The sequence below is a fragment of the Hemicordylus capensis genome, chromosome 1, assembly GCF_027244095.1.
Source record: "Hemicordylus capensis ecotype Gifberg chromosome 1, rHemCap1.1.pri, whole genome shotgun sequence".
Taxonomy (NCBI): Eukaryota; Metazoa; Chordata; class Lepidosauria; order Squamata; family Cordylidae; genus Hemicordylus; species Hemicordylus capensis.
The window spans coordinates 186943791-186955793 of NC_069657.1; the positions used below are offsets into that span (position 1 = coordinate 186943791).

At 42.4% G+C, this 12003-nt stretch overlaps 1 long non-coding RNA gene across 3 annotated transcripts in view; it reads right to left on the bottom strand.

Moving 5' to 3' along the window:
* Window positions 1-584: 584 nt before the first annotated feature.
* LOC128329345 (uncharacterized) overlaps window positions 585-12003 on the bottom strand; it is a 28412-nt gene continuing 16993 nt past the window's right edge. For all 3 annotated transcript variants that reach the window (XR_008309626.1, XR_008309628.1, XR_008309625.1), the window contains exons 3-4: window positions 8952-9163; window positions 585-901 (exon numbers count right to left, since the gene is read on the bottom strand). This is a non-coding gene — a long non-coding RNA (uncharacterized LOC128329345). The remainder of the gene's footprint in view (window positions 902-8951; window positions 9164-12003) is intronic.

Sequence of the window (12003 nt, forward strand, 5' to 3'; positions counted from 1 at the left end):
GTATCTCCAGCTGTATTTATGGCAGTACCATAGCTACCACCCCCACCCCCATCATATAGCAATCAGATACCACTGAAATACTGTTTTAAAAGTACACATTTTTTCTGTATTTATAATTACAAAGCAAGAGAAAGGTGTGGCTTTTACTCCAAACTGGAGCATGTGTTTCCTTTATTTGGCAACCCAAATAATTTCCCTTTGTATAAGATTGCACTATCAGTTTAATATTTAAAAGTGTTACTTTAGGAAATAGCCCTTACATCTTTTGAAGTCCTGAACATAGTCTAGGTTCCCTGTGGCTTGTTGCCCACTTAATTAAAGATGATCTAATTTGTAAGTAATTAAGGAGGAAGCTGTACTCCATTTAAACACTGAAAAGGATCTGCATATGAAAGAGAAGTAATGGTCGTGAATCATATCTACTTATCTAGCCAAATTCTTTCCCCACAACACTTCATAATTATTCTGTATAGAAGCAAGACTTTCAGCATGTAAATATATTATCACAGATAGATATCTGGGCTCAATATCTTTTCGAGTTTATCCCAAGTCTTTGAAAGAATTTATCAAAACATATTTCAGCTTAGACATTTGATCTTTATTAAGCATGAAAGGAGCTTCAAAAGTCCCTCCTGTTTTAGCACTTTTCAGTATATCAGAATATCTGAAAGCCTTCATTTCTAAGCAACTGAAAAACAAGTTGACATTTTTGGCATCACTGGAGTACTTTTTTTTCTCCCCATGTTGGTTCAGCATTAGTCAAGAGTATCTGTCCATCATGGCTAAATATTTCTTGCCACCAGGGGGTAGTATATGCCTACAATATATATTGCCTCAGCTAGTTACATTGCCCTTTGGAATTGCTACCTCCTTTCCACATTGCTGATATTTGTTTTCTGATCTGTAAACAAAACGTGACTGTAACGGTTAAGAGGAAAGGTAGATATTTTTAGTATCATGTTAAGCTATCCATCAAGTAAAAGGTATCAGGCCAAATGCAAATCTAGACTGCAATTCTCTACTCATTTACATGCAAGTAGCTCTAATTTAAATCAGTGTATATGAATATATAAAACCACTCTTTATCATTATTTTGACAGGTTAACATATCTATCCTGAAAGCACTGTACTTTACCATTTTAAACAAAAGTTACAGGTGAGTGTGGTTGGTCCTGATTTCAGACACAGGGCTGGAATATTATTATTTAAGGGATTTTAACTCTCTTCTTTCCATCTCTAAAATGTCCATGGTAGCCTTCTCAAGGAGCCCTTGGTCCTTTCTGGCTTCATGATTCAGGCATATTTCTCTTGTAGTCTGTCAGGGTCCTTTTAGATGCTGCCCATACTTCCAATGTAGCAGCGTTCTAATGAACTAGAAACAGGATTGTCACCATAGAAAGTGTTGGGAATTCTCTCTGGTAGGAGAAACCCTTTCTCATTTTAGCAGAGTGCACAGAGGCACAACACAGGGGAATTTGGTTAGGCATGCATGTATGCTGAGAGTAAAGTAACTTGGAGCTAGTTCATAGTTTCAAATCAATATAAGTGGTATTTATTAGAGAACTCCATTCTGGATAGGAAAGTGAGGAGTTAGGATGTCTAATCTATCTATCTAGCTGGATGCAAATGGATTCTGCATCTCTGCAGACATGGTGCAGGGGAGCTTGCATGTTGCAAGGTAGAAGGAAGGGAAAAGAAGGGAGAGAGGAAGTGACAAGGCAGGAAGGAAGGAAATGTCCCTGAGAGTAGCAATCTATATTCCAAAGGGATAGTGTCAGTAGAGAAGGGATGACCAGTGGGAAAGTCTGGCCAGGGGTGTGGGGTGGACCCTGGGACAAGAAGCAAGGATGGGTCCTTCTCCTTCCTGCTCCTCCATATCTTTGCTGCAAAACCAAAACATTTTCAGCATACCCTTTCTATCACTGCTATGCAAAACTGCTCCCCACTGCCGCACTTCATGGTAAAGTGGGGGCAGGGGTGTAGCAAGGTTGGAGTGGGCCCAGAGACAAGATTTTTAAATGCCCCCCCTCAAAGTCCAGGGCCTCCACACACCCCAGGCCCCAAAGGATTTGATATTTCAAAATAAATATGCTGCCTGGAAATATATTTCACTGAACACACACACACACACACACACTTCACAATATATAGTGATATACATTGAGTAGTATATATTTGTGCTACCTTTAATGCCTAGAACACAGTAGAAACACTAATTATTAAAATGGGCTCCTCGCTGCAGATTAGCAAAGGAGACTGTCAACCATGCAGTGTGAGCCTATATGTTTTCTCAGAATTCTGAACAAATTCAGTAAAGTTTGATTCCAGGAGGTTTTTCACACGGGGCTTTTAAAGCCCTTTAATACACATATCCTCTGGAATGGAGGTGCTGCATTCACATGTTGGCCAGATTTACCCTGACGTCTCTGTGAGTTATTGGGGAGCAGCTGACGCGCAATTCAGGTTTTTAACTGCTTGTTAGAGAGTAGCCTGATTTCTATCCGGAGTAAAAAAAAACAACCCACTATTTTGCGTTAGTTCTTTAGGACAACTTCAATTTTGCAGTAAAGCCTCCCAGTAAACTTGCAGTAAAGCGTGCTGTGTGTGAAAGTCCCAGGTAAGTGTGTGGAGAATTGCAGCCTCAAGCAGCAAATCTAACCACATTTAGCTGGAAGTACATTTCATTGAAACCTAAAGGACTTAGGACTAGCAAGGAAAGCATGTCTACTTAAAAATAAACTCCATTGCATTCAACTGTCTGAGATCCTCCCCTGGTAAGTGCATATAGGATTGCAGATGCTCAGGGATGTAAAGCAAACCAAACTAATTTGTGCTCCCAGCATATTTTGCTCCTTTAGGAGACCAGTAAGTCCCACTGAAGCAAGTAAGACAGGTGGAGTGAAATAGAGAAGAGAGCAAGAATTAGCACCATTCCCCAGGAGAAAAAGAGGTGGTGGTGGGGAGAATGAGGAATCTGCCTCTTCTTGGTAAAATGTTAAGATAGATGAGACATGCCGGGGCTCAAGGAGTTCCTGAAGTTATGCCCTAGTCTGTCCTAAAAGTCATTCTCCCTGCTCCCCAATGTGGAAGTAGGGCTGGTTGTGGTCTCTCACTGTACTGAGATAAAAACCACTCTCAGCAGGTGCCCAGAAGCAGGATCATCCCTAGTGGGGGGCGGGGCGGGGGGGGGAAATCAGCATGTGCAGGGCCTCCTTAACATTTCATATCATTACAGAATCATACTGACTGATGACATACAGTGTAAATAGTGTGAGTGAGGTTTTTGGACATGCCCAACCAGCTTGGCATTTCTAAAGAAAAATAAAATAAAAGCACAACACATGCTTCACAGTTCTCACTCAGACCTTTTGGGTTGCAAAACAACTTGAACATACGTGCATTTATAAATGAATGAATGAATAAAATATTGTTTGTTCCAGAAGTTTTTGTAATTTTCTGCCATGAAACAAGCCACTTATAGGACTTTTTAGATAGTTCCCCCCACCCCAAAAGCCAGCAAATTTCCCGATCTGCTTTAAATTAAATATATTCAGAGACTTCTCAGTCTCTACCCCCCATTATCAAAGCCCTATGGCAAGCAGATCCCTATATATCCGGGGGCAGGGGGTAACCACAAAAAGGAATTCACATTCTACCTCCATTACTGGCAAAGGCTGGGCTGGCTGGGCAGGGCAGAGGGTCTTCAGAGAACTGTGGTGGGTAAGGGCAGCCAGAGCTGGCCACTCTGCCTGCCTGCCTGCCTGCCTGTCTCCTTCCTTCCTTCCTTCCTTGCTGCCTGGAGAGCTTCAGGCTTCTGAGAGGCCTACAAGGAGAGCTCTCTGGAAGCCCCGCCCACCCACCGATCAGCTGAGAGGCGGAGAGAGAAGGAGCTCTAGCAGCTTGCAGGCTGCTTAGATTGCCAGCCAGGAGGGCAAGCAGAAGAGAGGGCAAACAGGTCAAGTGGCTGAGGGGTCTTGGGGCTGGGCAGGCAGGCAATGGGGAGTCATGTGATGTGTCTTGGGGGGGCCACAAGGAAAGGGCCCCCCAGATAACTTTCTCCCCTTGCCTAATCGTAGTTATACCCATGAGTGGGGGGAAGATGCACTCGGCCCTATTGATGGGCACGGGGGTGCCATTTTGTTTCCCCAGACATGATGGTAGCTGGCAAATGAGACTGGGGGAGCTGCTGCATAAATAGCCAATGCCCTTCACTCTGTCTCAGTTGTTCTGGAGCAAGGCACCTGCCCCGCCCATCCCATTACAGTGAGGATTATCCAGTCACCTTTTCATGGTGTAGTGGTTGGACTAGGACCAGGAGACCTGAGTTCAAATCCCTATTCAGCCATGAAACCCACTGGGTGACTCTGGGCCAGTCTCCGCCCAACTTACCTCACAGGGTTGTTGTGAGGGTACACATAGCCATGTACACCACTCTGGGATCCTTGGAGGAAGAGCGGCATAGAAATGTGGTGGGGAGTAGGAATTTTTTGGGTCACACCTGCTTGGCTGTGGGGGTGGCCATTTTTTGCCTACTTCTCACTGATTCTCCTGGTAGGGTTTCATTGTTGGGATGTTCAGTCCCTTTGCAGTGAGTGTGGGTTGGGGTAGGTTGTCTTGTATTGGTGTTTGACTGGAGGACTGATTAAGGTGAGTGGGAAGCTGAGGAACAGCCCTTGCAGGTTTTGTGGCCCTTGGGCTGGGATCTGCCACTACCAAGAAGCTGCCTGGGCCCACCACTCAGTGTTTTGCGGCCTAGGTGGGGTGGCGCTGGATGCCCCCCCCCTCAGTGGAGATAAAGCCTCATGGTTGGGAGGATTGCCGGACCTGGAGCTGGGCTGAATCAATCAATTAGGTCCTTTGCCCTGCAGTGGGCAGTCGTCTTTAAGAGGCTGACCCACATGGGTGGTAAAAAGGTAAAGTGTGCCATCAAGTGAATTTCGACTCCTGGCGCCCACAGAGCCCTGTGTTTTTTCTTTGGTAGAATACAGGAGGGTTTACCATTGCCTTCTCCTACACAGTGTGAGATGAAGTCTTTCAGCATCATCCTATATCGCTGCTTCCCGATATAGTACCAACGGGGATTTGAACCAGCAACATAGGTGAAACTATGCTGGGACAGCCAGGGCACGTGCCCTAGGCACTGGGGCAGTGCCATGCTGCCCCACACCCCCTCCCCAATTCACTGATTGTTTTTAAATAATTACATGTAGCCCCTTCGGGGGGGGGCTTCCTAAAGGCTGGGGGGTCTGCAAAGGTCCCTCTTTTCCCCACCAGCAGATCACTCTTAGATCACTGCTGCAGCCCATCCTGGGCTGATTTTCAGGCCTGTTGTGGCCTAAAAAGATCAGTGTGGAGGGCATTTTGGAGGTCACCACACATGCTCAAAAGGCCTCTGCGAGGCCTGGCAAGGCACAGGACCTCGCAGGAACCATTTGAGCATTTTTTTTTAATTTTAAAAAACGGCTGCTGAAAACAAAAATGGCCATCACACATTCTCAAACGGCCTCTGCAAGACCCAAGTCTAGATTTTTCCCTGATCTAGGGACTCAGAAGAATGCAAAGTTGTTGGCAAGGGACCTGAGCATTTAAAAAACAGATATAAATGGCACAAAAGCAAGTGGACAAAATAGCAATAGCACTTACATTTATATACCACTTTATAGCCGGAGCTCTCTAAGCGGTTTACAATGATTTTAGCATATTGCCCCCAACATTCTGGGTACTCATTTTACCGACCTCGGAAGGATGGAAGGCTGAGTCAACCTTGAGCCCCTGGTCAGGATTGAACTTGTAACCTTCTGGTTACAGGGCGGCAGTTTTACCACTGCGCCACCAGGGGCTCAAAACATCCCTTAAAAAGACAATGCTGGTTTAATACCTTGTAAGCTGGCAAAACTGAAGGGTGGTGGGGAGAGGCAAGGAATAAAATGGAAATATTCACTCGCATGATGTTTAATTCTCTATACAAAGCTCTATTTTTATCTGCATATTTGTCAAGCAATCTGATTATAAGGTTTGTGGGATTTCAAACTTGGAAACTGCCTGCCTTTAACTTGAGTGGTGCTTTAAAAAAACAACACTGTTGTAAGAATTCACACCCAGAAATGTTGCATTTGCAGTGTATTGCCATCCCTGTGTTGTGCAATCCTACCATACTGAGAAATGGCTTGTCTTCTGAAATAAGTGGTTAACGTGCTGCAAATTATTCCCTTCAATTTAGCTGAGTTGTATTCGGGTTTGTATTGCCTGTGTATCCCAAGTAGATTTGCTCAAGTTTCCTTGCCTTCTAAAAAGGTTATATTTTAGAAAGTTTTTTTTAAAAAATCAATGCAACTCCCTTTTTACTTTGAACATAATTGCTTTTAAAAGACACACTGAATAGTCATGCTGTGATTCTGATTGACTAGTGCATTTGATAAACTAGACATAAAATTTACTGTCCAGTCTGCCTGTTGCCTGCCTCTGTACTGAACAAGGGAGGGGTAACTTATCCAAGGCACCATATTTGTATGCCTACTTGGTTCATTTATGGCAGAACTCACTTTTATTATTATTTATTTATTTATTTATTAAATTTATATACCGCCCTTCCAAAATAGCTCAGGGCAGTTCACTTTTGAAAGAGTTGTAATGTTATGAAGGTGGCTGGTGCCCTCCATCCAATACATACTATCACAGGCCATATGCTTACTACCTTAGTATCTGACATAGCGACAAATAGGAAATGGAATATGTGTGCAATAGAATTTGGTTTTTTGTTTTGTTTTTACCTTTAGACCCAGGAACTTGAGGGGATGGGGCAGGGGCAACCTTTTACCAAACCTTTGCAGTGTGTCAGAGACAGAAAATTGGTGACGGTAGTGCAGGGTAGATTATTGTTATAAATTCTCTCTCTCTCTCTCTCTCTCTCTCTCTCTCTCTCTCTCTCTCTCTCTCTCTCTCTCACACACACACACACACACACACACACACACACACACACACACTTTTTCTGATTCGAATATCACACTGTTTTGCTGTTCTGTGGCTAGTTGCAGCTTCCACCTTCTTCCTGATCAGGCTGCTGGATCCAAGCCTATTGTAAGCTACTGGATAATTTCAGATTGTTTGGGGCCCTTAGGATTTCCCATTGCAACCATCTCCCTTTAAGGCAAAAGCTGTTTGGACAGAAAAAACCATCCTTGAATTTCTTGAAGGCAGCAACCTGTAGTGAGGTGTGCTGAGGTGGCAGAGCATTTGCTAAAGAGAGCTTTCACTGCTTAGGCATGCCCAGCACATGGATGTGCTGCATATCCTTGGGAAGGCGGCTGGCACATGTGCCACATGTGTGGTTGTATGTGTGTATGCATGTGTGTGTTGCTTACAACCTGTTTCTCCTGAAAGTTTCTGAACTTGTATTTTTGAGCTGATATTATGGTAAAGTTATCTGAAAGATGGGTGTCAGATGTTTGGACAGGGGTGCAATTTCAGTGCTTGCCCTAGGCGCTATTTTCCCTAGATACGCCTCTGGGCAACCTTCTGCTTGTTAGACAAACATTTCCCCACTGTGCCACTTAAGCTGACTACCCATACTCTGTTTGGCATGTTCCTCATTGCAGGTTAATTGTAAATTTAATTAATAAAGGTGGCCCTAGGTCTTCCAGTCTTACATGTCCTGTTGTTATTGGGGCCTGGGTGTTCAAATAATATCACACATTCTCCATGTATGTAAAAACTTTCACATAATCACACTTGCGTGCATACTTTCTCTTTGACTCAGAAATATATTTTTAACACAAAAACCTCCTACAATCACCTCACATAACAGCAGGTAGATGTTGTATCAACTGTTTTCTATTTCAAAACAAAACGGACTGAACAATTGTTCAAAATTTCTAGTAAATGATCTATTTTTCCAAATAACAGAGGTTGTCTTGGAGGAATACAGAGCCGTCGTCTATTTAAAGGGAACACTGTGGAGGCAACTTGATAGGCCTTTATATTTTAATATAGTATAGAAAGTTTTAGTAGTGGAAGTAAATAGCAACAGACAGGTACTTTGTCCTTGCAAAAAAAATCACTCATTGTCACCAGAATACTAGGATGATGTTATGAAAACACTGGCAAAGCATTTCATTCAGATTATAATATGGAGTACTAGCAAAACCCAGTTCTGTTATGTGTTATATCATATAAAGCTGTCTTCTGCCAAGTCAGACCATTTGTGACAAAGATCTTTTCCCACCCTACCTGGGGATGCTAGGGGCTGGCTCTCCTGCATGCAAAACAGGTGCTTTACTAATGAGTTACAGCTCCATTCCCAGTTACATTTACAAAACAAAGTACTCAGATTTTAGTTGATAATCTGCCATGCAAGACTACTTCTGGAGGACTACGTCAGCTCCAAGCACTCCAACTGAAATGGTTTGACTTCACAACTAATATGGAGATAGATATAGATATAGACATAGATATCTCTATATATATTCCTAAATTTTTTTAGGTTTTAATCTCTGGTTTATTTTTAAATTGTTAAATGGTTTTAAGTTTTTTGTATATGTTTTTAACTTGTTGTATGCTATTGTTAACCCCCCAGAGATGAAAGTTTGGGGTGGTATACAAATTTGATAAATTAAATTAAAAAAAATTAATATATATAAACTCTGAAGTAGGCTGCAATACAAAATACTTTAAATGTGGCTTATGACGCAGCAAGTATCACTTCCAAGTAAAGACATATAGGACTGTTCTGTAAAATGCCTGTCAGTTTTAAATTTCAGTACTTAAATTTTACGGGATTGCAATGAAACGTTTGCTTAAATTGTGCTTGCCAATTTGTCAGTCATCGCTTGGGATGTGATAAAGTTAAAACCAATTGTAGCAGGATCCAAAGAAAACTGAATTAATGGTGCTCAGCAGCTCTAGTGATCTAAAATAATAAGTAAACCCATTATTAATTAGTATGGCCTTACCTGGTCACCAAGGTATGCAGACTTGGTTGCTTTTGGATTCAACATTACACCTTTTTCCTCCATTTGGAATCATAGTTGCCAGGAATGCTACATCACACTGTAGTCCATATTTTTTAAAAAGTTTCATTTGAAACAAGCATGTGCTCATGATAATTTATGCAGTAGCCTATGTTGCATAAACAATGAGCTGCACCCAAGTATAATGAATATACCTAGAGGAAAAAATACAAAATATTTCATGAAAAGTGGCCCTAATTCTCAATTGGATCTGATACAACTGATTCAGCCGAGGAAGTACAAATGCCTAGTCAAATTAAAGCAGGGTCATTATCACAGAGAATCACAGAGACAGAGAGTCCAGCTGGGTTGAGAATCTAATGAAAAGAACAGAAGCAGAATGTAAAGGTTTGCTGAGGTAAGAAGCAGGCGATTGGTCCAAGAGATCTGGAGGCAGAAACATGGGCAAAGAGAGCAAGAAAAGAAGCAGAATACACAGGAACATAATCCATCTGTAACCTGTTACTTAGGTAGGACTAAAGTGCTGCCCTGGGAATATCAGTAACTGCTTAAGGTCAGGATGACCTAGTCAGCCTCTTCGAAAGTGGATTAATCTTGTACCTCTTATTCCAGAACAGAGAAAATGACATCAGTGGAGTCTGTCCATTTGCTAGGGTGGAATTGGATGGTAACCAGAGCTGGACTTAATAGCCATATGCAGAAACTCACCACAAGAAGATGACCAGACATAGATAAGATAATGTGTAGACCAGACTGGGCCTAATTCTGTGCTGCAGTGATGGTGAAGACATACTGGATGCTTCTGCAGATTGTGAAGGACCTGGTAGTGGAAAACCCTATGCATAGGCACATATGAATATGTGCATTATATCGTTAGAGCTTTAAAAATGGTTGTTGCCTGCCCTTTCTTTTCTCTAACGGTTAGGGCAGAAAAGATATTTCATAACGAATAAATCCCACTCCCTTGGATTTGTCTTGTAGGTCAGGTGGCTATAAAATACCTCCCCTTCTTCATTTGGCTTGGTACACAAGCAGTGCTTCTTAAAGGCATGCAAGAGTTCTACACTCCCTGTTCCCAAGTTAGGACAGCTGTTTCCTCTGTTTTATAAAGTGGTGGTGAAACTCTCAGGGCTTTATATGCGCTGCAGGATTAATAATTACAGTTCAGTGGTTTTAAAGGCTTCACGGGTGATTTGGGGAGAACATTGATCTCCATGCATACAGCGACACACATGATCATTTAGAAAGCCTGTGTCAGCAGCTAAGAGGGTCACCCTCTCCTTATAAGTGAGTCCATGCCTAGCTGTGGCTCCAAAGAACAATTACAGCGGTGGGGCCTTTTCAAAGAGATGCTGGGGCTGCTGGTTACATAGATTAATATGGATATAATTATCAAGAAGAAAAAATAGCATGTCGGGAATTAAAAATTGTGTGGGAGTTGGATGTGATTTGTAAGAGCATTTTAACAATGAATTGTCAGTGTAAATGCAATTAAGAAGATGCTGCAGTTCCTTTAGATTGCATAAAGAAAGTGCCTTCCTGCTGTTCCAGTCCAGTGCTAAACTTGAAGCATAGGAAGCTGGTAATCTGGATACTACTAAAAAGCAGGTACTTCTTTTGCATTACGCTGACCGTGTGACTTTAAGCCTGTATGGCTGATGGCCTAGATTTAGGGTTGCCAATTTTCCCGGACTAGCCAGGGGTCTTCAGAAATCCACACCAGTCTCTAGAAGATAATTAAAAGCATTTCCCAAATATTTTAATCACTTCATCTAGTGAACATTACTGGAGAAAAAATTCGGGGGTGGAGAAACATCTCCAGGAATAGTTTCGGTCAGAGATGGCAATCCTACTTACATTGCAGGCAGGCAAAGACATAAAAATTGCAAAATACAAACTACGGATTTGTGTTCATAGCCCTTAGTAACTCTTAAAGTCACTGTATGGACCTGCTCCTGGATTAGTGATGTTTAAAAGTTTATAAGTTGCACCTTATTTGTGAAGTTGCTCCTTATATTCAAATGCCAATTGTTTTCTTCCACATTTTCCTAAGAAAACCCACAGAAATAAAGAGAGCAATCAACAATGCATGGTATATTTGTCTTCCTTGCTGCGTGTGGCCAGGTTCAGTCTTGTCTGTACATTTCTTCTATTTTTAAAACTGACATTGGGGAAAAGCACGTCTTTGTGGAATCCCCTGAGCTTTCTGCCAATAATTAGTTTCACAGTAACCACCCAGCAGCATCAGAACTGATTGACAAATAAATTAACTCTGACAGCCAGCAGCCTGAAATAATCAAAAGCAGATAGCAATTTTCCTCAAGCAGCAGGCAATGAAAAGAGCAGGGGAGGGGGATCTCATAGATCACAAACAGGAAAAACGTCCTGATCCTACTCTAAATCAAGAGTAATCGTACAGTATATCCAGCTTGGTCTTCTGATATACTGAGTGTTGTCTGTAGGAAACAATGACCAAACAATGGTTAGATTTTGATTGAATGTTAACTACAGTATGTCTCCTACTGCTATTCTTCAGGAGCATGTGCTCTGCCGAAACCACCACTTTTTTTAAAAAAAGTTGGAATTCCATGGTCATTCCTTCCAACAACATGTCACAGGTGAAAGTAGGAGGGCAAAGAGAACCTCTCTATTCTCAGGGCCAGTGTCAGGGATCAGCATTGGTGGGCAGTTACTGAGGACTGCCAGAAAAGCCCACTGCCAATCTTTGAGACCACTGCTCTGCCCATAATCTTTGGTGGCAGTGGAGAAACTCTCTCAGCTAAGAAAGTTACTCCATTGTTGCCTCCCTCTCCCAACCTATCTGCCAAGGTAAGGCAAGCTCCACCATGAATCTTTTGAAGGGAGGACATCCACTAGGTAGGAAGGACTCATGGAGGACAGTTGAAGCATAGAGCCGTCCCTACCTATTTTCATACCAAAGACCATTGCCCAAGGCCTCCCACCACCATCATAACACATTGCTAAAGACACTGCTCTGACTCTTGCATGCTGCATTCCCATTTGGCCCCCGTGT